Consider the following 21,188-nt stretch of genomic DNA (forward strand, 5'->3'; position numbering starts at 1 on the left):
TGTGTAGGGAACTTGTCACAGCTTCTGGATTGCATAAGTGCAGACAGTTGATTATGATCTTTGCTTGCACCTGGTCTGACAGTGCTTAGGCCTCTACTTCTGCAGGGGTTCCAGACTAATGTGTGTGCGGGTAAGTCTGAAGTACTGCTACATCTGTGATGAAAATTTGGCTCCCTCTACTGAAACAAGTGAGGAGAACTGCCTTAATTGTTACCCAAATCTTCTGAGATGTTGCAGGAATTCTTTAAATACATCTTAATTTATTCAGGAGACTGACTTGCCACTAGGTGTATTTTCCTTCCTTCCCTCAGTTTTGAAGCAAATAATGGGTGGAATTACTTTGGTGTAAGTAGTATTGCCATGCACTTGTGATTGTGTGAGAGTTCTTAGCAGTAAGGGTAGCCAAATTTGAGATCACTGCTCAAACAAGGCAGTGCTTAACTGACTTGTCCAGTGGCTTGATTTCACTGACAGTGGTAAGGGTACAGAACTCATTTGTCAGTTTTCTGTTTTTTGGAAATGAGGCAGGATTGGAACAGGTTTAAGATCACCTCTCTCCTGCAAGTTTTGCATGTCTTGCATTTTCTGCAAAGTAGAGCAGCTCTTAAGTAGGCTCGAGGATTTGCTCTGTTACACTGGTGAGTAGGGCATGACTATAGTGATGATGTGGGGCTGGGCTACACGTGAGGAGGCTGGAATGCATATCTACTTCTCAGGCTCTTGAACTTAAATTTTCATTATTGCTTGTCACACTTTTTTCTTCGTATCCCTAGCCATTTGTGTAGTAAAGAGGCAGGCATCTCTAAATGTTGGGCTCAGCAAGCAGATTTTTCCTGCAGCTCTCACTAAAGCTCAGAAGGTTTATCTTGTGTGGTGCTTTGCTTTTTTTATTTTTGCCATGACACTCTTGGACAACTTCCCAGTAGCCAGATCTGGGTGACCTGATTTCTGAGAGGTTTCTGTGGTAGCCTTTCAAGTATTATTTCATGTTCCAAGACTGGTTAAAAGTAAGAACCATGTTTATTGCTTAACTTAGGTACTTTCACTCTGGTCTGCAACTTTGCAGTAAAGGTGTTAAACACAACTTCATAACACTTGCATGAATGTTAATCATGTTGCAAGTGGAGGTATAAATTGGGTAAATTGGTAACAAGTTGCAGTTGGTATGAACAAGTGTATGATGAATATTTCCAATTACTATTCTGAGCTTTTTGCATATAGCTGAAATTACAGAAATTCTGTTGTAGGTAAGAGCCTTGGTTGCAGATCTCACTGGATTACTAAAGGCTTCTAAACAATATAACTTGTATGAATGTGCCTTTCTAAGTGGAGTGTGAAGACTGCAAAACTTCGTCAGTTTGGTTTGGCTAATAAGCCTTGAGTATATCACTTGTATATAGGCACATGCCAAAGTAGACTTCCTTTTGTCTTAAGGGACTGCATCTTCCATGGATTTGGGTTTCTTTTTGAAAATACATAAACTACTTAGGCATCCTTGTCCTTAGCATTTTTATAATGTTCCCAGCTATATGCTTGAGAAAACTATATGAAACAGTAGTGCTGGTGGCAGTCTAGTTATATTTATGGTTTGCTTTGCCTTGGTCCTGTGCTCCATCATAGCTAAATCTACAGTGGGATTTGGGATCCCAAACTGGAGCTTGGTACCTGGGTTCAATAGCCTGTGTGCAGCAGAGGTTGAAAGTTGTTGATGCTTCTGTACCAGAATATATATAGGAATAGTAAATCCTGTCCAGTCCTTATATCTTTGGACTGGGAGCAACTAATTTGCAATTCAGTAAGCTCCTCTGGGGTAGTGGGTGAAGATTCATCAACAAGATAAAATCCCCAGACTTGCAAGCTCAAATCTGAGGAAGTTTTTGAGCCTGTGTAAGCTAATTGAACACTTCCAGATGTTTGTGTTTTGGCTAAAACATGACGCTTTTTTAACATTATGCATGAGAATGAAAGGGAGTGATGCCTAATTCAGATGGACTTTGCCCTAGACTACAAAGGGACTTTTTAAACAAGTCATGTACAAATATTTACCTTCTGCACATATACGATCACATGAGGTTCGTCTAACCTGCTTAAGGTTCTGGAGCTTTTTGGTAAAATTGTGGTGGTTTCAGCATGGGCAAATGATAGATGCTAAAATTTATCTGGTTATGCCCTTCTGAGTGAAACTTAATGCGCTGGAGGCCAACTCAACACTAAACTTCCGTTTGTACAACTTTTCTTAAAAATCAATGGTGTCTTTCAATGTGAAGCACATGCACCAATCCATGTTGAAGCTTTGGATGGGACTATTTCTTAATTTGGTTTTAGAGGAGAGAAGTTGAAGGATCGCACTGGGAGAAGAAACAGGAAGTGTCCAGGTGAATTGTAATGCTGAAATGATTGATCTTGAAGAACTGTATCTGAGAAGTTAAATAAAGGTGATAACCTTTTCCTTAAATAAAATTACGTAGAGGTTGTCTGAATGTTACTTAATTACCTTCATACACTCAGGATGTGGAAGTCTGTTGTGTAATATCTGAAGTTTTTCCCATTTGTGCTTCTCCCAACACCTCTTACAGAGAAAAATAATTCAAAGTATGTATTCACTGCTAGATGGCAGTATTGTCACTCGATTTTCTGTCTGGCTATTACAAAAACATCCAAGTGGTACTGCATTTCAGGAACAAAACCCTAGTCAGAGTTATGGTCTACATGTGGAAGATCATCTATCCACAAAGACGGGTAACTTGCAGCAATGTGAGATTTCTTAATTTGGGTTGTATTTGTGAAGGAAGAAGCTAGGAAAGTGCTATGAAGAAATGTCGCTGAAGGTGTGAGTAGAGACATCTAGATAGTATTAGCAATGTCCTATGGGGGGGATTCAAGATAAAAATACCTTGTGACTGGGAAAGCTCATCTTGTTTTGGAGCCATCTGCATGTCATGCTGGCCAGCACTGGGTCTGTGTCCTGTATGTGTCTCTTTGTCTTAGATCAAAAACTCTTGAGCATCTGGGCGCTCACCCATCCCATGCCTTGCATTTGCACAGCTCCTGCTGTGATGAAGTTGTAAATTTGGCTGTGGTTCTTGTTGGGGAGCCAATTACAGCTGTCATCCGTGTTTTGCCATGGCGATGCCCCTGCTTTAGTGAGTCCCTTAGAGTCGGGCATAATGGCAGTGATCTTTTGTGGTATGCAAGTTTGGTTAGGGAGAAGGTAGATGTCCTCATAATGTAGTGGGAAGCTGAGTGCTCACTGAGAGGGATTCGTTATCAGGACAGGTCATTCACATCAGGAGCTCCCAGTGTAATATGCTGCTGTGTTTTACAGTAGCACAAATGTCATGGAGATGGGATGGACAGACACGGCTTGTCAGCAGCAAGTCGCTGTGCACCCACATCTGAGAGCTTCACCCTTCAGACAGTGTTGTTTATTCTGCCAGCTCTGCCAAGAGAAAAGTACATATGCCAATTTTATTTAATGCCGAAAGTATGTTCTGGCTGGGGAGCATTAATCCCACACACAGAAAAATATATTTGGTGTTAAAACACACTATCCTTAACGCTTCCTGCTGCAAACAAGTGCAAAACAGAACATTTTCTGTTTAATGCTCCTGACTGAGAATTGCCAACACCAGCTTGGTTCTGTTCATCATACTGTAGGACTTGCATGCCCCAGCTGTCAGCCAGTGCTCCTGTTGTGTCTGCCATGCTAAGGTTGGTGTGGACAACGTGCTTCACTCTCTGAAGACCTTACCAAGATCTCCCATCCAGTGCTGAGAAGGATCCCTGAGCATGGATCCATTTGTCAGTTTTGCCCTCTACATTGGAGAGGATGTGTTTGGGGTTTGAAACCTCAGGAGGATTTTTAACCGTGCTTAGCTATTGAACCGGATACTGGGTGGTGGACAAGCGCAGAGCTGTGGCTTGATTTATGTAGCCTGAAGGAAAACAAGAAATGGCAAATTTTCTCAAGGGTTATAGGCAATTAGTTTTAGACAGTTAAGTAAAGACAGTTAGACAGTTTTTTTTTTTCCCCCAGCCATTGGTTAGCAAGCAAATGTTTATTTTTAGGATCTTACAACCAAGTTGAACACATGATGTAATTAGTATGCTGTCATATGTAATGATCCTACATAGTCGCTTTCTAATGCATTAGCATTATTTTTGTATGAAGGTCCACCAGTAGAATACCCTAAATCCATGTTGATTGCTTCACGTAGCTACTGGAATCGATGGTGTAATTTTATGGAAGTAAAACATGACCTTTGAACTTTCCGGCATTGGTAACTGTCCTTCCTCCTTTCAATCCCCAAAGTGTCTGGGTCATGTAATACTATATGAACTGGTGAGAACTAATTTGAGAGTAACCTTGACTTACAGGAGCATTTCCCCTGCTCTTCCAGTTCAAAAGCAGTTATGGAGACTTTATAGTATTTAAGCAAAAGTATTTAAAATATTTTCACTAGGACTTGTGCCACCAGTACAGTATTACATAAAATGGGGATGTTTTCTCTAAGGAAAATAACTGCATTTTCCTAAAATTTACAAATTGATATAATTTTATTTGTACCTGATTGGTTTATTAAAAAGAAATCCTGATGTTTCATATTGCTGAAAGATTACTAGGTACAAAGCAGAGTTATACAAAAATATTCACAGGTGGAAAATATTTATGTACAAATCAGCCTAGACTTTTTTTCGCTGAAGTGATTGGAAGTTATTTTTAAACTCTGAGTAGGTTTCTAGCTCAGTAAATATCAGGACTCTGTTCATCTTTGCTGTAGCCTTATTGAAGTTATTGTCATAAGTTTTACTGTTTGAAGCACAACAGTAGACTACTTTATACCTTAATATTCTTGTAAAAATACCAATGAATAGGTGGTCAGATATTCTTTTCTAAAAGCAATGAAATAATAGGCATTTAGGCCAGTGTCTGGTATGCGAGGTTCCTGCCCTGTAAAATTTTACAATCAAGTTATGAAACTGAAAAAATACATTTTATGCTGACATGCAGACAAATGTTTATTAAAGCAAATTTCCTGATTTCTTGCTCCAAAAAGTTGTAATTCCAGTATGCTTCAGTTTTTCCTTTTTATTATTATTATTTTTTTTCATTCCCTATTCAAATGGTTCTAAGATACTTTCCACAGTGAAAGACTTCAAATTCTTGGTAAAAATAAGCTTTGTATGTTGAGGACCGAGTTGAAAAAAGCCATGCCCCCTAAGTAACCTTTTATATTGATTGTACTGTTAGCAGCCAGTGTGTTGGATAACATAATGCAGATACTTAGGACAGGTTTAGGAAGGCAAATAGGGGGAAAAATACTGAAATGTTTCTAATTTTAAGAGTATGTGTTTAAGGGAATGGAGGTCATGCATTGTAGAACTCATCCACAAAAAATGAAACACCCTCAGATACCACATATAAAAGGTGTTTGTATATCAATACAAGATATGGTAAATATATATATATATTTTTTTTTTCTTCCCCCCCATTTGAGTGGACAATATTCAAGTAACACTCTTCAGCGTTGCTTCTTTCAGGGTAGAAAAATACAATGTATGTCAGCACACATATAAGATACTTTCATGTGCATGGAATTTAGCAAGATGCTATACCTTTTAATACATATAAATTCAATTCCCATTTCTGCATTGACTGACTTTTACCTTTCCATTTCATGTGTATATTTTATATCCAAATCAAAATCTCAGGTTAATCTGACTGTTTCCTCATGACTATCTAACCATCTGTTTCAAACTCATCATGACATCTTTTAATATTGCCTCTTAAGAGTAGCATTATCTTGATCCTTTTCTGATTATTGCAAACAGTAGTGTCATTTTTCTGGCCTTCAAGCCTATGAGATGGCATCTGTATTTCAGTTTTGCCATAATTCTTCACATTCCTGACTCCTTGTTTGCAGTTTAACATACAATTTCTCTCACCACCTTGGTGCAATCTCCCTCTCTTTGTTTATCTCCAGGTGGGCCTTCTTGATGTGAACCATGGCGTGAACCCATTCCTGTATGATGCACAAGGTGCTCATCTTGCATTTGTCAGGGCCTTTTCTGATACAGACTTACTTCATTCATTTGTTGCTTAGACTGCAAAGCAATTGTTGGAATGCTGTTCAATAGTGTCAAATAATAAATTTTTTTCATATGCTCAGCATCACATTTGTGACAAGCTCCTTTTAAGTGCCTGCAAGGTTACTTTGCTATTGTTTTCCAGGTTTTCACAAAAGGTTTCTGTTTTCATGATGTCTACATAGAAGGATGACAAGGGCTAAACCTCTTCAGAAATGGGGAGCGCTACCTAAAGGTTTAATATTCTTTGGTGAATTGGTCTGCCTCAATCTGTTCTCCCAGACTATTTAAGGATAGAGATGGATTTGTTAATTGCTTGTGTAGTGACTCAAAAAGGATTCATATACGATCATGGAGGAGTTTTGCACTGGGGGTATGTATCCTGAGCAGGTGTGTTTCTTTTGGGAACACCCAGGCCCAACTGTTCCTCTTCTCTTCTTTGGCATGTGCTCCCTGCCTCCATGAAGGAAGGTGCACCTTGCCGCTTACAGCTCAGGATCCCATGTTCCCCAGAATGCCAGCATCTGCAGGCAAGCTGTTCACAACCTGTAGCCTCTTCACAAGGCACTTTTTGGAGAGGAGACAGGCAGCACACTGGTGATAGCTGTTCTTTCAGAGTAATATAGACGTATAGACAAAAGCAGTATTTCCTTCTGCTCCACCTAATGTATGTATCTCTTCTGTATTTGGAAAAAAAAAAAAAAAAAAGTCCTGGATGGCCACACATACTGCAACAATTGAAAACAAGTCCACATAGCAAATCTGTTAGAAGGCTGAAGCAATATGCAGGAACATTTTGTTCTGAAGTGAGTTGGAAAATGTTTCCTTTTCAGCTTGTGATTACATGCTAGTTGCACAATTCGGATCTCTTTTGTTGGTATTAGTTCATTGCATCAGCTACATTTGCACTAGCTAATGCATCTGTCCTGGGAACCTTAAATGTTTTTTATCTTTTGAACTAATAAAACTTGGGCAACAGCGTAGAGAATGTCACATTATCCTGATTGTGCTTTATTTTTTAGTTAAGAGAAATTATCTCTGAATCCCAGTAACAGTTCAGGCCTAATGTTATTGTTTGAGGCTGCCAAAAATGTGCAAGTTTGTTTTTAAATGGAGCATCTAATTGAGATTTGGATTTAGATCAACACTCTGAACAATTGTCACCCCTTACTTTCCAGCTTTCAGCTGGTAGCAAAAGGGGGTAAAAGATTCTCTCAACTAGTAAGCAAACTAGTCCTCCACAGGCTGCTTTATATGTATATATGTATATATAAATAATAAAAAATAAAAAAGCCACCTATGGTTTTGTGGTTAAAAATGGTGATGTAGATTTGACCTCTGCCGTTGAGCTCCTATGAGAGCTCCTATGTTGAGCTCCTCTTAGGCAAATCACTCGGAAATGTTCACAGAGGGTGATGCGTGTTTATTTTCTGGGTGCCCCAGCTTGCCTGAGCCTTGTTCTGTGGAACTGCCAGACATTCACAACTATTGAAACCTTGCTTTAAGCACAGAAAGTTACTTTATTTCTGAGAAATAAAGCATACAGGAGTCTCAGACGAATGAAGCTGAAGACAGTTTGACCCATCAGTCACTGTGGTACTGAGGCAAACCAGCGTGCGCATGGCGCCACCGCGACCAGCTTGGGCGAGTGAGATATTTAGCACGGATAACATCGGTTGGGTTGCTAATTTTTTTCTTTATATGTTTTTTTGGTAAATGCTCGCCTCTGGGTGTTTAACCCAGCGCCGTTTTGGAGCGGCGCCGTGGCGGCGCGGCGCTGCCCGGCTGCGACACAAGATGGCGGCCGTGCTGCGGGCACGGGGCGGCCGCGGCCCGGCAGCGGCCTGGGGAGGGGCGGCGGCAGGTGCTGCGCTGGTCCCGCCGGGCCGGCCGCGGAGCGAACAAGCGGGGGACTGAAACTCTCTAACGCCTTTGAATGCTGTCGATTTTTATGCATATTTTCCAGCACTGCAGCCTTGTAAAATCCAAATGAGTCAGATGCTTCGGCTTTTACGGCGTGTAGAAATGCGTTTGCATAAACCAGAGGGCTTTGTTGTACAGCTGTGACTCTAATCTGTTTTTCTCGGAGCTGTAATGCACAGAGCAAGCGGTATTGTCTGCTCGCTTGCTTTCACAGAGACATCTTATTTAATGAATTAGCCAGAAAATTTGCGGAGGTTTTGGGGATATGTTTGAGTAGTCGATTGTTTAGAAATTTGCTTTGTACATTGGCTAGCTAAGTAGCACTGTATGGGACTAGAAAACACCAGTGTCAAACGAAGCATTTAACAGATTACACAGATTTAAGAGCCAGGATAGGTGAAAGCATTATTTTTTTTTTTTTGTCTCTGCTCCCTCAAGTGTCTGATGTATTACAGCGTTCAAAGCATTTCAGTATGCTTATATTGTATTCACACATATGCAATGTATTTGAAACATTCCTACCAAGGAGATTGTGGTAAAAACTGTAACATGCAGCTTGCTGGGTTTCATTGTAAAGTAATATAATCTCCACATGTGCAAAAGCCAATGCAATATTTTATTTTTTGCTTACCCCAGGGAATGTGATATTAAATTTATCAGCTGAAGTACTTGAATGAGAACTCATAAATATTTTTTGAGGTGCATCAGTGGTGTACACGGGGAGGGAGAAGACATGCGGCATTGGGTGAGGAGGAAGTAGTTCATACTTCTCATTCTCTGCTGTCACATAATAGCTATGCGTTGGCCTTCATATGGAGTACTGGTAATTTTTCTCAGTGATTGAAAACAAGTTTTAAATTGGGGAGAATTTGTTAGTCACCGATTTTTATTGATAATTGAGATGTTCACAGTGCATACAGTGCTCTGGCCGTCTTGGAAGTAGAGGGGAGAGCTACTCAAAAGAGAGGTATCATTCTGAAAACGTTTTAGAAGCATGGGAGAGACTGTTGGACTGTTCTTTTTATCCAATGCACTGTAATTGTAGACAACCTAGCTGAGTGTAGTACTGTAAATCTAGGAGTCTGTGAACTCCATTAATGGAGTTATCTTCCAGGGCTTAAGCATGTATCTCTGCATAGTATTATCCCGTGTTGTGTTAGTCTAGTCACTTGTCTGGACTTAATTTGGGTGTCTCCAAAACAACTTTGTGGTTATTTAGAATAATCCAAGTCACGCTGAGTTAGCAGCTCTTTGTCATCATTGGCTCAATATTCAGCTGCAGCCAAAATTACCCATATCAGGAGGGTACTGAGAACACAACCAAAGACATCATTTTGCCACTGTAGAAAATCTTTGTACACCCACATCTTGAGTGCTGCATGTAGTTGATCTCCACACTTTGAGAAGAGTGTAATAAAGACATGAGAAAAACAAACAAACAAACAAAAAACATCTAAAGTTATTAAGGGGATGTAACACCAGGCGTATGCTCTCACTTCAATTTGGAGAGTAAGGTTCAACAGGGTTCTGGTTGATTTACCAGATCAAGAAGGCAGTGCAGAAAATGAATGCTAAACTTACATACCAGGTCCTATAATAACATTTTGGGGATGTGAATTGAAACTGATAGGAGACAATTTAAAATAGATTTTAAAAAGTGTCTTTCTTCAAAGCATTTGATAAACTTGTGCAACTTACTATTGCAAGAAAGTATGAAGTCAACACATATCAAGAAATTCAAAATGTATTAGACAAATTAATGGATAAAAGGTGCAAATCAGATACTTTTGGGAATAGGTAGGGATATTGCTTATGATGTTCCTAATCTAATAGCAGGATGCAGGAGGAGTATGAAGATTGGACCTCAGATAGTCTCGTTCTGTCTGCTCTCCCTGAGCAACTTCTGCAACAACCACTGTGTGAGACAAAACGGGGCAAGTGGATCATTGGTCTCATCCTGTGGGGCATTCCTGATAGGAAAGGATATGGCAGACATACACCTAGGAATACTAAAAGAACCCAGAGAGGTGCCCAAAGTCTCTTGTTCCATCATCACAGCCATTAAAAGTTACAAAAGATTTAATAGCACTTCCAGAGAAGAAGAAAAGAGGGGTGGCTACTTCAGTCCTCTGGAAGTCAAGAAGTTTGGGTGGCTAGAATGTTTTTACTAGACTTTTTCAGGAACCTGCTTAATTAGAATCTGGCCCAAAAATGAAGACTAACAGGGGCTGTAGGTGGTTCAGTGTAGTAGTCACTGAAGTGAAGGAAGCAATAAGCCCTTTTACTGTTACTTGAGAAGACTAGAACTGAGAACACACCTAATCCAGTTCGCTTTCTACATGCTTGTAGGTGATCAGATTAAAATGTTTTTAAGCTTTTTGCCTGCTGGGGTTTCTCAGGTCTTACAGTGGACTTTGCCATCTTGGGAATTACATTACTGTGATGCACTTCACTTGGAACGACTTGTCTACCCAGTTCAGAAACTGGCAGGACTGAATTTGGCACATGCTGTCTGTTGCCCTGCAAGTATATTGCCTTTGAGCACCAGGATGGGCTGTTTCCAAAAGGAGCTGTAAGTCATTTCTTCTGCTGCTCTGTAGGATCTCTAATGGCCCAGGCCTGCCTATATTAGACAGTAGCTCATCTCTCCCCACAATATTTCAGCCATCAGAAAAGGTGAGCTGGCACTTTTTTGGTGTAATAGTGAGGGAGCTCTTGGCACTTCAGAAAGCATTTCTCCCTTTGATCTAAAATAGTCCATGCACATTGACTTAGCTGGCATACTGCAAAGTTCACCAGTTCTCTTAAGTTTTTCTGAGAGGAACAGAATTTTGAAGGTGGTGAAAGGGTGAGTGGGGGCAAGGATTTATTTGTTTTTTTCTTTCACTTAGCTGTTGTTGGCCTGCAATCTGAGGAGTGAAGTTAAATTTGTAATTTGTAAGGACTGTATTTTGAAATATTTGCCAGTTGCTTCAGATAATAAAATAGGGAATTTTGCCCAGAGGAGAAGAAATGAAAATAAATAAATATGGATCCTTTTCACCTAATTTACGATCTGCAAGTATGGTTCCTCCTCAACCTGCATGATTTACTCTCTTCAGTCTAGAGCTACCATCTTGATTACATCTTCTAACAATAAAAAGCCATGAAAACATTTTTTTCATAAGAGAAAAGAAATCCAACAATATCAGATGACTACAGTGTAGATTGTTTTGCCATTTGTACTGTGTTTTTAATGATTTTACAGCCAATATATTAATTATAATACTTCACCTTTCACATCAGTGTCAAATTTAGTATAGACAGTTTAATGGAAATTGCCCTTACTCATACCAATTGTGAACACAGTAAAGCTGGTAAGCTGTTTTGTATGGGCAGCCAATAAGCTGATACTACTTTTTCTAACAGATGCTTGTTATGTTGTAGCTGCTTTGTTTTTTGACCATGTGGATGTATCAGGAAGGATTACAAAGATTTGTTTGTTTAAAATGTTGCATTTGATTAACATTTTTGAAGCCCTGTATACTACTTTTAGAAATACTTTATGGTTTAAGTGCTTATAGAAGATGTTTAATTCCCAAAGGAAAGGGTGCAGCAGTTCTGTGGTAAGGTCTCTGTTCAAACTTATTATCCCAGCCTCAGAAATGTGTTTTCACTAAGCGAAGAGCATGATAAGCTGAAGAAGAGGGTGTGTAGTTTAGGCATTTGGCAGCGCTTCCGCCGGAGCTGCTGTGCTGGGGTAGTGGTGGAGGTTCATGAAGTGAGGTGTTCTTTCGAGTCTATCATGTCTCAGCTACTTTACAATCTCTGGAGGGTCCCAGGCAGAGTTTCTATGAGCTGTGCCTTGGTGTTCACCAGATAGTACATGTGCTGCAGATGTTTTAGGCTGATCACCTGAAGTCTGTGATAACTACAACACGTGGTACGTTTTGGATGATCTCAATAGTAAGTCTAGTATCTTATTTCTGAGGCATTTTTGCTGCATGAAGCAATAAATTCAATTCTGTCATCATTAGGCAGGTGTTTATATGTACTGCAAGACTTTAATCTCTCTCCAGGGAACAAAATACTTTAGGGGCCCATTCTACTACTTGGAGTTTGCTTTCCATCTCTGGCATGTTTCTGTTTCTCTCCATGCCAGGAGAGCAAGCATGGTTTAATGGTTACGATGCTGGCCTTGGATTGTTTCCCAGTTCTGCCAGTGATTACTGTGAAACCTAGAGCAAATCTGTCCCTCAGCTCACCAACCTCAGACTGAAGGTAACATGGCTTTTTTTTTTTCTGCTGTGTGCTACATCTGCTAAGCCTGGAAGCTCTTCAGGTCATAGGCTGCTTCGTGATAAGTATATGTGACATGGATCCTGGTCCTGGATAGGCCTCTACACAAAGTCACAGTCTATCAGCAATAATGGAAGAGCAGTTTAACCTATGGAATACTTGGTGAAGAGTCCCCCAAGATACAAATGACTTACTGGTATTCTGTATTTTGATGGTCATGTGATGGGCCACCTAGAGATAGATTTTTGTAGCATGACTGCTGTAATATTTGGGCTTGGAGACTGTTAGTGTGTACTGACATTATTTTCCTAAAACAGGTTTGTGCAGGTGATGAGTTGATTTATAACTGGATTGTGAATTAATTTTGTTCAGACCTACCCAATTCTCATCCATGTAACGTCTCAGTAGTTCCCGTAGGAACTCGCAGTGGTCCCTTGTACTCTCCATCTTCTGAGGGACTGACTCTTTCTGGCTGCAGTGGTTCCCTGGTCTGAAGGCAGTTTGCAGCATGTGAGTGGCCTGGAAGACATGGAGTCCACTGCTGGCTAGTTGTTGAGCAATCGTTACTGAAATTCTGGGCTGAACCTTGGTGAAAATTACATGGGCAGACATGAGAAAACTCATCAAACAAAGAACTGAGGTGGAGGGAAATGCCTTGAAGCTGCTTTGAGTAGAGGGCTTAGAAGCCCACTAGCTCTTATTGTCAGAAAATGATCTCAGGGATGAAGAGAACAGCATTTTAAAAAGCTGAAAGACGAAAAGCATTTTTAAAGTGTTGGATCCTGGGAGAAAACTAACAAAAATTCAACAGGTTCTCGCAAGATAATTTTGGTATGCTATATAGATTTGAAACAGCCCAGCCATAAAGGCAATGTTAAAACAATTATCTCAAGGAATTGTGGTCAACTGAAAAAAATAAATAAACGTTTCCAAGTAAACTTCCCGTACTTAGAAGATAGTATGGTAGGATAATATTAAGGCAAACAGACTATGAGAAGCCCAAACAAATCCTTACAGCTTTAAACATGAGCTAATTTGTTGTATGCATTAAATCAAGACAGCAACTACCACTTGCACCGAGCAGTTAGATTAATGTTTTCTCTTAATCATAGCTATAGTTAAAAAAAAAAAATACATGAGGTTAAAATGATATTTGTTTTACTCTTGAAAACATTTACAAATTCATCATCTTATAAAATGTATTTTAGTCTCTAATACTTCAGAAATCTGTGCTGATAAAAAAGGTGAATTTTCTATATTGTTATTTTGCAACTTGTAGTTTGTTTATTTAAGGAAAAATACATCATAATCTGAACTTCTTTTTCCCAGAGAGACTGGACAAATGTAATTGTTTCCTTTCCTGAATCCAGCTCTGCCTTATTCACACACATACAAGTATGCATGTGTACATATACACACTCCAAGAGGATGGCACAGTTTCCCTACAGGGAGAGGTAATGTACCTGCAGATATTTGTGTTATCTCTACACATGTATTTCTTGACTTTAATAACAATGACGACAGAGTTCCACGCTCATTTGTACTTAAAAATCGAAAGTGCTTAAGAATTTTTAAATATACAGTACTTTACTGGCTAAATTTTATTCTAGCAAATGATCGTTCATTTTACTAGCTGTTTCCTGTGTTAGGAAGTTTCTTTAACAGCAGATTTTACTGATCTCTTGCAAAGTTACTCGACCCTCTCAGTCTCCGTATGGAGGGAGTGTCCCAACCCCTGCCCCGCTGCAGGTAGACCTGTGCAGCCAGGGATGGTGACATCCTGGGGCAGGAGAGATCTTGGTCTGTAGTTTAATGGATGCAATCCTGAACTGGGACTGGGGGAAAGAAATTTACTCCTTGATGCCCAAGTAAATTCTTGGGTCTTTGCTTTTATTCTTTAGTGACTCTCTAAAGTAAAATGCTGAAGCAGACCATGGGACTTAATGCCAAAATTGGTTTTCCCTTTCTTCTGGTAAGTAGCCCGATCTCTCCCCTCTTGTCTCTGCTTATGACTTCAAGGCTGGTTTAGCAAAGCTATGTACCTGCAAGGTACAGTTACCACCCATGTCTCTCTTTACTCTCAATGGAAAAAAAAAAAAAAAAGTGATCACTCAGTCTCATCTTAAAGTAGATATTTTAAATGGTGGGTGAAATGAAGTGCCTGTGTCTTGGGAGCTGTGAAGGGAGCCTCTGATGACCAATTCAAACATCTGCCATGTACCTTTGGTGCACAGGCTCATGTTATGCTGTGAACAAAGCTAGCTGAAGCCAGATCGGGATCCACCATAGCCCTGCTTTCATATGTCACAGAAAAAGCCTCAGTTAGGCAGCCTTTAGTTTTCTTACTTCATGTGTTTCCTGCTAGAGTCTGAGTAGTTGCCACTAATACTAAATTGTTGCCACTAATACTAAACACTTCAGATTTGTTGAGAATGGGGAGAATCTCTCACATAAAAACAAACAAAACCCTAAACCAAGACAACCATAAAAAAAAAAAAACAAAAAAAAACAAACCACAAACGAAAAACACAAACAGAAATTCTCACAGAGAAAGAAGCACATTGTGCTCTGTTAGTGGACTGCATGTGGGGGAAGGCATTGGAAGCAGATCAAAGGCAGGGTCAGAGCTTAAAAACAGTGCGCACAGCACCAAATGGCCACTTTACCCTGACCACAACCACCTAAAAACTTTTCAAAGTTGCAGTTTTGCTCTCAGCAGAACTCAAATTGCAACCTGTGCGACTGCAAACCTACATGCACAGTAGGGTATGCTGAAAGTCAGTTAAACAAATCCCAGCAAATGTGAGCACACAGCTCAACTGACCCTGCTTTTAAAGCAAGATGGAGCAAGTAGAGGTAGATGGCTGGACCCTTCATCCTCACTGCTTTTGGTGGAAGGTGATATGCAAACTCTTAAATCTGGCTTCAAGGTTCATTAGTCCTAGAAAGAAAATGATTAGCAATGAAGAGTTCTAATACAGCAGAAGATCCTTGTCACCTCTTCCACAGCACCTTCATTCAGGATGGTATATTTAAAAAAGTAATGGTTTCCTTTCTTCTGAAATCTTGGAAAGACATACAGGACATGCCGTTTCACCCCGTTTTGTTAGAAGGAACCAGAACTGTGCGCCCACCTTTTGTACAAGACAGCTGCAATGACTTGGAGCTGAACCCTAGCTTTATGTAACATGGGCAAAACCACAAATGCATATTTCTGTAGAAAAAAAATGCACAGTATTGCTTTCACTGAGTTTAGGAAACAAAGTGACCCTACAAAATGCAGAACAGGTCAGATCTTAACTCTTATGATGTCTTCCTTTTTTTTTTTTTTCTTTGTTTTCCTTTCTGGCTACAGTTGTAGGACAATATGTTTGGGGGACAATATCTCTAATTATTTATTATCCACTTTCAAACTGCATAAGGCTTTCTTAACAAAGCCCATTAAATGCCTCCAAGCTCCACTGTGCCCTAAAAGTTGGAAAAAGCTGAGTTTTGCACTGGTTTGGCACTCTTGGTTGTGTTAGAGGAGAGCCAGGGAGCCAAAATGCAGGACAGCGAAAAAAAGAATGGCAGCTTGACAGGGATGGTTCGTCTGGATGGTGGGGTCAAAATAACCCAACAAGTAGGACAATCCAGATCAGTGCTGAGATCTGTGTTGTAGGGGGGTAGGTGCAGCTCTGATCTAAACAGTGAGCCCCATAAAGGAGCTAATGGGAGCTGGGGAAGAGGGAGTTTGTTGTGTGGCTGTACCTCTTTCATCTGACAGCCCCTTCTAGCTGTGCTTGGCCATGCCAAGCCTAAATCTCCCAGAAATTCTGGTGGAAGTGCCTATTGGAATAGCTCTGCCCTTGTGTATGAGTTACACAGTCTTAATGTGCTTCCTAATTTATTTCTTCTGGAGCGTCTCATTTGTCAGTCTTGAGGTAAACAAATTATTAGGAGCTGTATTACAGCAGTGATGCTATACATAAATAAAGCTTGTAGCATTACCGAATTAGCTGTGGCAGAGACGCTGAAATGTAAGTAGAAAAGGAAGAAGGTAAAACAGAAAATAGTAAGATCCAAGGAGATAAAACACCCTGTACAACTGGCAGAACTGAGGCTAGAGAAAGCAGGTCCTCTCCTACTCTGTTCAGTGCCCCTAGCCCTGGGCTGCTAAGATTTTCTTAAATGTCTGAAATAGTCTTAAAAGGGTTCATATCTCCCTAATCCTCGTGGTGTTATTTGAAATGGTTTACCAGTGGTGTATTTACAAGGTTACACGCTCTGTCATCCCAGGATAAAACTAAAGCTTCAAAAACAAATACCAAAAATCTTTCATTCGTCTTCCCATAATACCAAAACTATCTCTTTTCTCTGGCTTTTGTCAGAGCAGGGGGTCACTTCTGGGCTTCAGTTTATGTAGTCACAACCAAGATAACTATTAAGAGCACTTGTACACATAGGAACAGTCCCTGAGTGCAACCCAATGAAATTCACAGCGGGGCTGTGCCTTTCCTTAGAGCAGGAAATCACTCATTTGACAGTATTATAAAACATAAGACCATTATTAAATGGTTTTCCAGTAATTTTTCAGTGCTCAGCAGAAAACATTATCATAACTGATGTACACTAATTTTCTCTTGGTTATGTGTGTATCTAGTGTAAATTCCATTAAAGCGCAATTACATTTATGAAAGGGATTCTGTAAAAATGACCTGGTGGCCTTCCAAATTTATTCTTTCTATGACTCCAGATCAAATTTGCCTACGTTAAAAATATATTTTAAAATTGACAGCATTGCAGATTCCACCTGGAATCAAGTTGTGTTCTTTCTGTGTTACACTAGTAATGAAGATGATTTAATTACTTAGCTGACAATGTTATTGTTGATATCGCCAGGTAAATTTGTGGGAAAGCGACCACTGGAACAAGAAGTTGTAACAACTGCAGCCTTAAGTAAGTAGTTAAATGGAAGACAGCAGTGTAAAACTGAGGCTGGGTGGACATTCAAGCCTCAGCATTTGCCAGGCAGGGAGCTCCATGCTGTCCTCACATTCTTTAAGAGCGGAAAGGTTTGATTATGGTTAGTATAGGAATAATAAGTGGGAATAATTGTTGTAGAAATGGTTTAGTGATGGGACTCAGTAAGTCGACAGTTGGACTTGATGATCTTGAAGGTCTCTTCCAGCCTAAATGATTCTGTGATGTGCAAGAGAGAAGAGAGTCCCTCTGCCATGTCTTAGTCTCTTTCCATCTTGCTCTCCCAGGAGTCGTTGTAATTGTAGGATGTTACCAGAAGGAAAACGTGTTGGTTAGTCAAGTGAGGAGATATATGTGGATGACAAAGACAGCATTGAGTGGGAAGGTGACATCCTGAAGTTTTTCTAATTGTTGTGATATTTTAAGGCTGAGAGTTTAGTACACATGTTGAATAAGAGGACTTAAGCAGCTTAAATCACTAAGAAGCTCGCTTCATTGGTGGTTGTCTTCTGTTTCCTTTTACCTTGGCTCTGGAGAACTTCTGTAAGAGCAACCTGCAACCCTAAATCCCACCCCAGATTTTTTTGTATTACTGTTGGCCATTGCCCAGGATCCATCGGAAGGCTGCTTCATCACGCATCACTGCTGTATCACTTCAGCCCCCGCTGCACCCCCATCAATGCTGGAATCATTTACTGGCCATTGTGCGGCTTCCCCAGAAGTAATAGGTCTGCCTGCATTCAAACATTTTGCATATACAACTTTGTCAGCTAAGAGCATGGGGAGACAAGAAAAGAAACATACCACTAATTAGATCGGCAGTTCTGGTTAATGTTCTTATACCAGGAAAAGCTCTATTGAGAGGTACAACTTATGTCATTTGGGTAGCTGGTATAAACACTGCTAGCAAAAATCTCCTGCCAATACACACTACATCTCCACTAGGAGAGTTTGTAGTGAAAACGAGGTCTGCAAATACTTCATATTACAGAGGAGGCCATATCCATGGGATGGGAGCGCTGTTATGCTGAAAGATAGGATTCAGGTTTTCTAGTCCAGAGTGGAGTCTGAAACTACGTGGAATTGGGATAAATTTTTGGCAAGTTTACCCCAAAGTCTCCTAATACTTTAAATGGGAGCTTGTCCTATAAAGCAGACACTTGTTGAATGTTCTCTCTGTCTGGAAGCTTCGTACCACCTGCAGAGGCTCCAGCGTGCGATCCAGAGCACATAGATTCAGGTGGAAGAGCTTCCACTGACTCTGTAGGCAGTCTGGCCCTCTGGTTTCTTCCCCTCATCTTGCTGAACGGAGGTGCTGCAAGTCCCCTGCCCATGCCCAGCACGCTGGAGGGGCTGCGGCTGAGCTGGGGGAGCAGCATCGGGTCATCTGAGTCTGGCGTGCTGGTGCAGGGTGAGCAGCAGCTCCATGAAATCACTGGTGGGACGGGGATGAAGGCCTTGTCAATGGCTTATACAAACAGAAAAATTCTGAGCAGAAATATTACCCTTCTATCTGGTTTAGAACAACCTGGACCTTGCAGGACTCATCAGTGCCATCACTGTGAACTAGGTGGTAATAAGTGAAGTGAGGCCATGCTAGAAACCAGGCTGTGTGACCTAATTTTTTAAAAATCCAACCACACTGTGAATAAAGTGCAGAAGAATTAAAGTACCCATTCACGGGGGTTTCATGGCTTTAAGATCAGACAAGAGGGAAATGTGTCTTAATATAAGCTTCATTTTGAGGGAAATGGACGCACAGTTGATCTATTAATTATAGTCAAATTAAAGGAAAATTTTATTTCATATTTTAAGAAATCCCTGGGAGTACTGCTATCACAGTTAATGTTTAGAATGAAAAAAAAAAAAGTGAAACCACAGTTTTCATTGTTTATCTGCTTTTGTGTGTATCTGTTTAACTTAGTTTAGACTATGAAATTACTAGACTTGTCTGGTTCACTTTCCTTTATGGGCAGTGCAATGTTCTGGTTTTCACATACTATAAAAGTAGTGATGCCACAAAATTACAAGGGAAATTCTTCAGTCCCTCAGTATAGATATAGTTAAATCCAACTAAACTATTTTCATTGCCTAGGATGAAGAATCTTAAATAAAATAAACAAGCCACTCAGCTAATAATATAAAGATCATTTTTAAAGCCATATTATCAGACCATTGATGAGAATTTTCAGTTTCATACTTAAATTCAAACCTTTTCTTTAATAAAATATACAGTCATTTTCATACGGTATAATGTCTATAACCAACTGTACATAACAGGACTGTAATCCTGTTGAGCTGCTGTAATGGCATGAACCACAAAAGCAAAACCTGAGTGGTTTATCAATGTCAACAAACTCCCAGATGGAATTACAGTCTTATGCGCACTGTTCAGTTGTATGCTATTCATTATAACATATGACAAAAATTATGCTTCTATTAAAAATACACAGATGAGAATACGTGTTGTTGAAGGAGACTTGTTTAAAGAGCAGAAGTAATCCATCGGTGCAAAGCAGAGTCATTTTCAGTGCAGGATGTGGCCTGTTGCATAGTACCTTTTCAGGCATATTTACAGGATGACGGGGGCTTGATTCAAGCTCTGGAAAGAACACAGTGCGTCAGGCTCAGTAGCATGTTTCTGGTTATGTCTCCTCAGCTGCAATTTTCTCATGTTGTCTGCTTCAGGGAAATCCGGCCATCTCCGGAGAAAGTGTGAGCTGGAGCACGGCACTGAGAATCTCTGTGAAATAAACCACGAGAAACACCAGTCAGGGAAGTCCTTTGGGACCCATCAGGACTTCCTAACAGAGCGGTGCTACTTCTAGGATGTATTAAGAGTCATTATTTTGTAAAATTTCAAAGCAAATCCAACAGCATAGATCCCAAAGTTTGATTTGCTGTCTATGCAGTTGTGTTTGTCATCTTTTTAGAAAAGCCCCAGTGTAAAGAAAATCTTTTTCCTGGCTTGGAATGAAATTACAACTGGAAAGCAGAGTGATGAGAGGTACATGGAGTTCAACTGTCACAAGTAAAAGTGTTTTCTGAGTTGGACCTAGTTTAGGAACCCTCAAAATATTTCAAGGAATCTTTAGTACATCTAACACACTCTGTGAAATAATTAAAATAGACGGACTTGCCAATATTTACGATATTTACAAGGGTAATGACTGCCCAGGCAGGGAGGAGGGCTAGCCGCAGGAGCCGCGTACCCTGTGGCAGTGGTTGGCCATCTCCCAGGACCACAGGAGGAACATCAGCTCTGTGGATGACCATGAGGGTCCAGCAGTTCACTCCAGGGAAACTGAGCCACCCAGAGATGGGCTCCGCAGTGAGAACAGCCTGCTTGTGTGGGTTTAGTTCCCTGGAGCAATGGGTGGCAGCAACTGGGCAGAGTCAGCTTGACGTGGAGGATAAATTCCCACTGCTTCCAAATGGACAGCATGGACACGAGGTTCCCTTGCAAGACAGCAAGAGATTTTATGGGCAACGACTAGGAAATCAGCCTGAGCTGGGAGGAAATATTTTCATCAGGTTAATCTTGGGTTTTCTTTGCTTTAGTAAAGCAGAGTTCGCAGATTTCATCCTGGTGCCTCCTGAGAGCTTGCCCCCTAGAGTCTTTCACAAGTTTTCCTCATGCAAATGTTCAAATTGAAAGCCTTCCCTTCCCCACCCCCCCAAGGAAAAGACTTAGAATTTTTACAGGTTTTCCTGTATTATATTTTTGCAAGTATTTTTAATTATAATATATATTTTTAGTTATATGTTATTATATTTTTGTATTTTTTTACATTAAGTACTATATTTTGTATCTTTCATTGTATTTGTATTCAGTAATTTCATGACATATCAGTAGAAACGTGATTCAGGCTAGTAGAAACACCACCATAACATGTAATAGCTGTAACACCTCGCATTCTGCTCTTAAAGTCAAAAGG

The sequence above is a fragment of the Anser anser genome (assembly GCF_964211835.1).
Source record: "Anser anser genome assembly, chromosome: 3".
Classification (NCBI taxonomy): Eukaryota; Metazoa; Chordata; class Aves; order Anseriformes; family Anatidae; genus Anser; species Anser anser.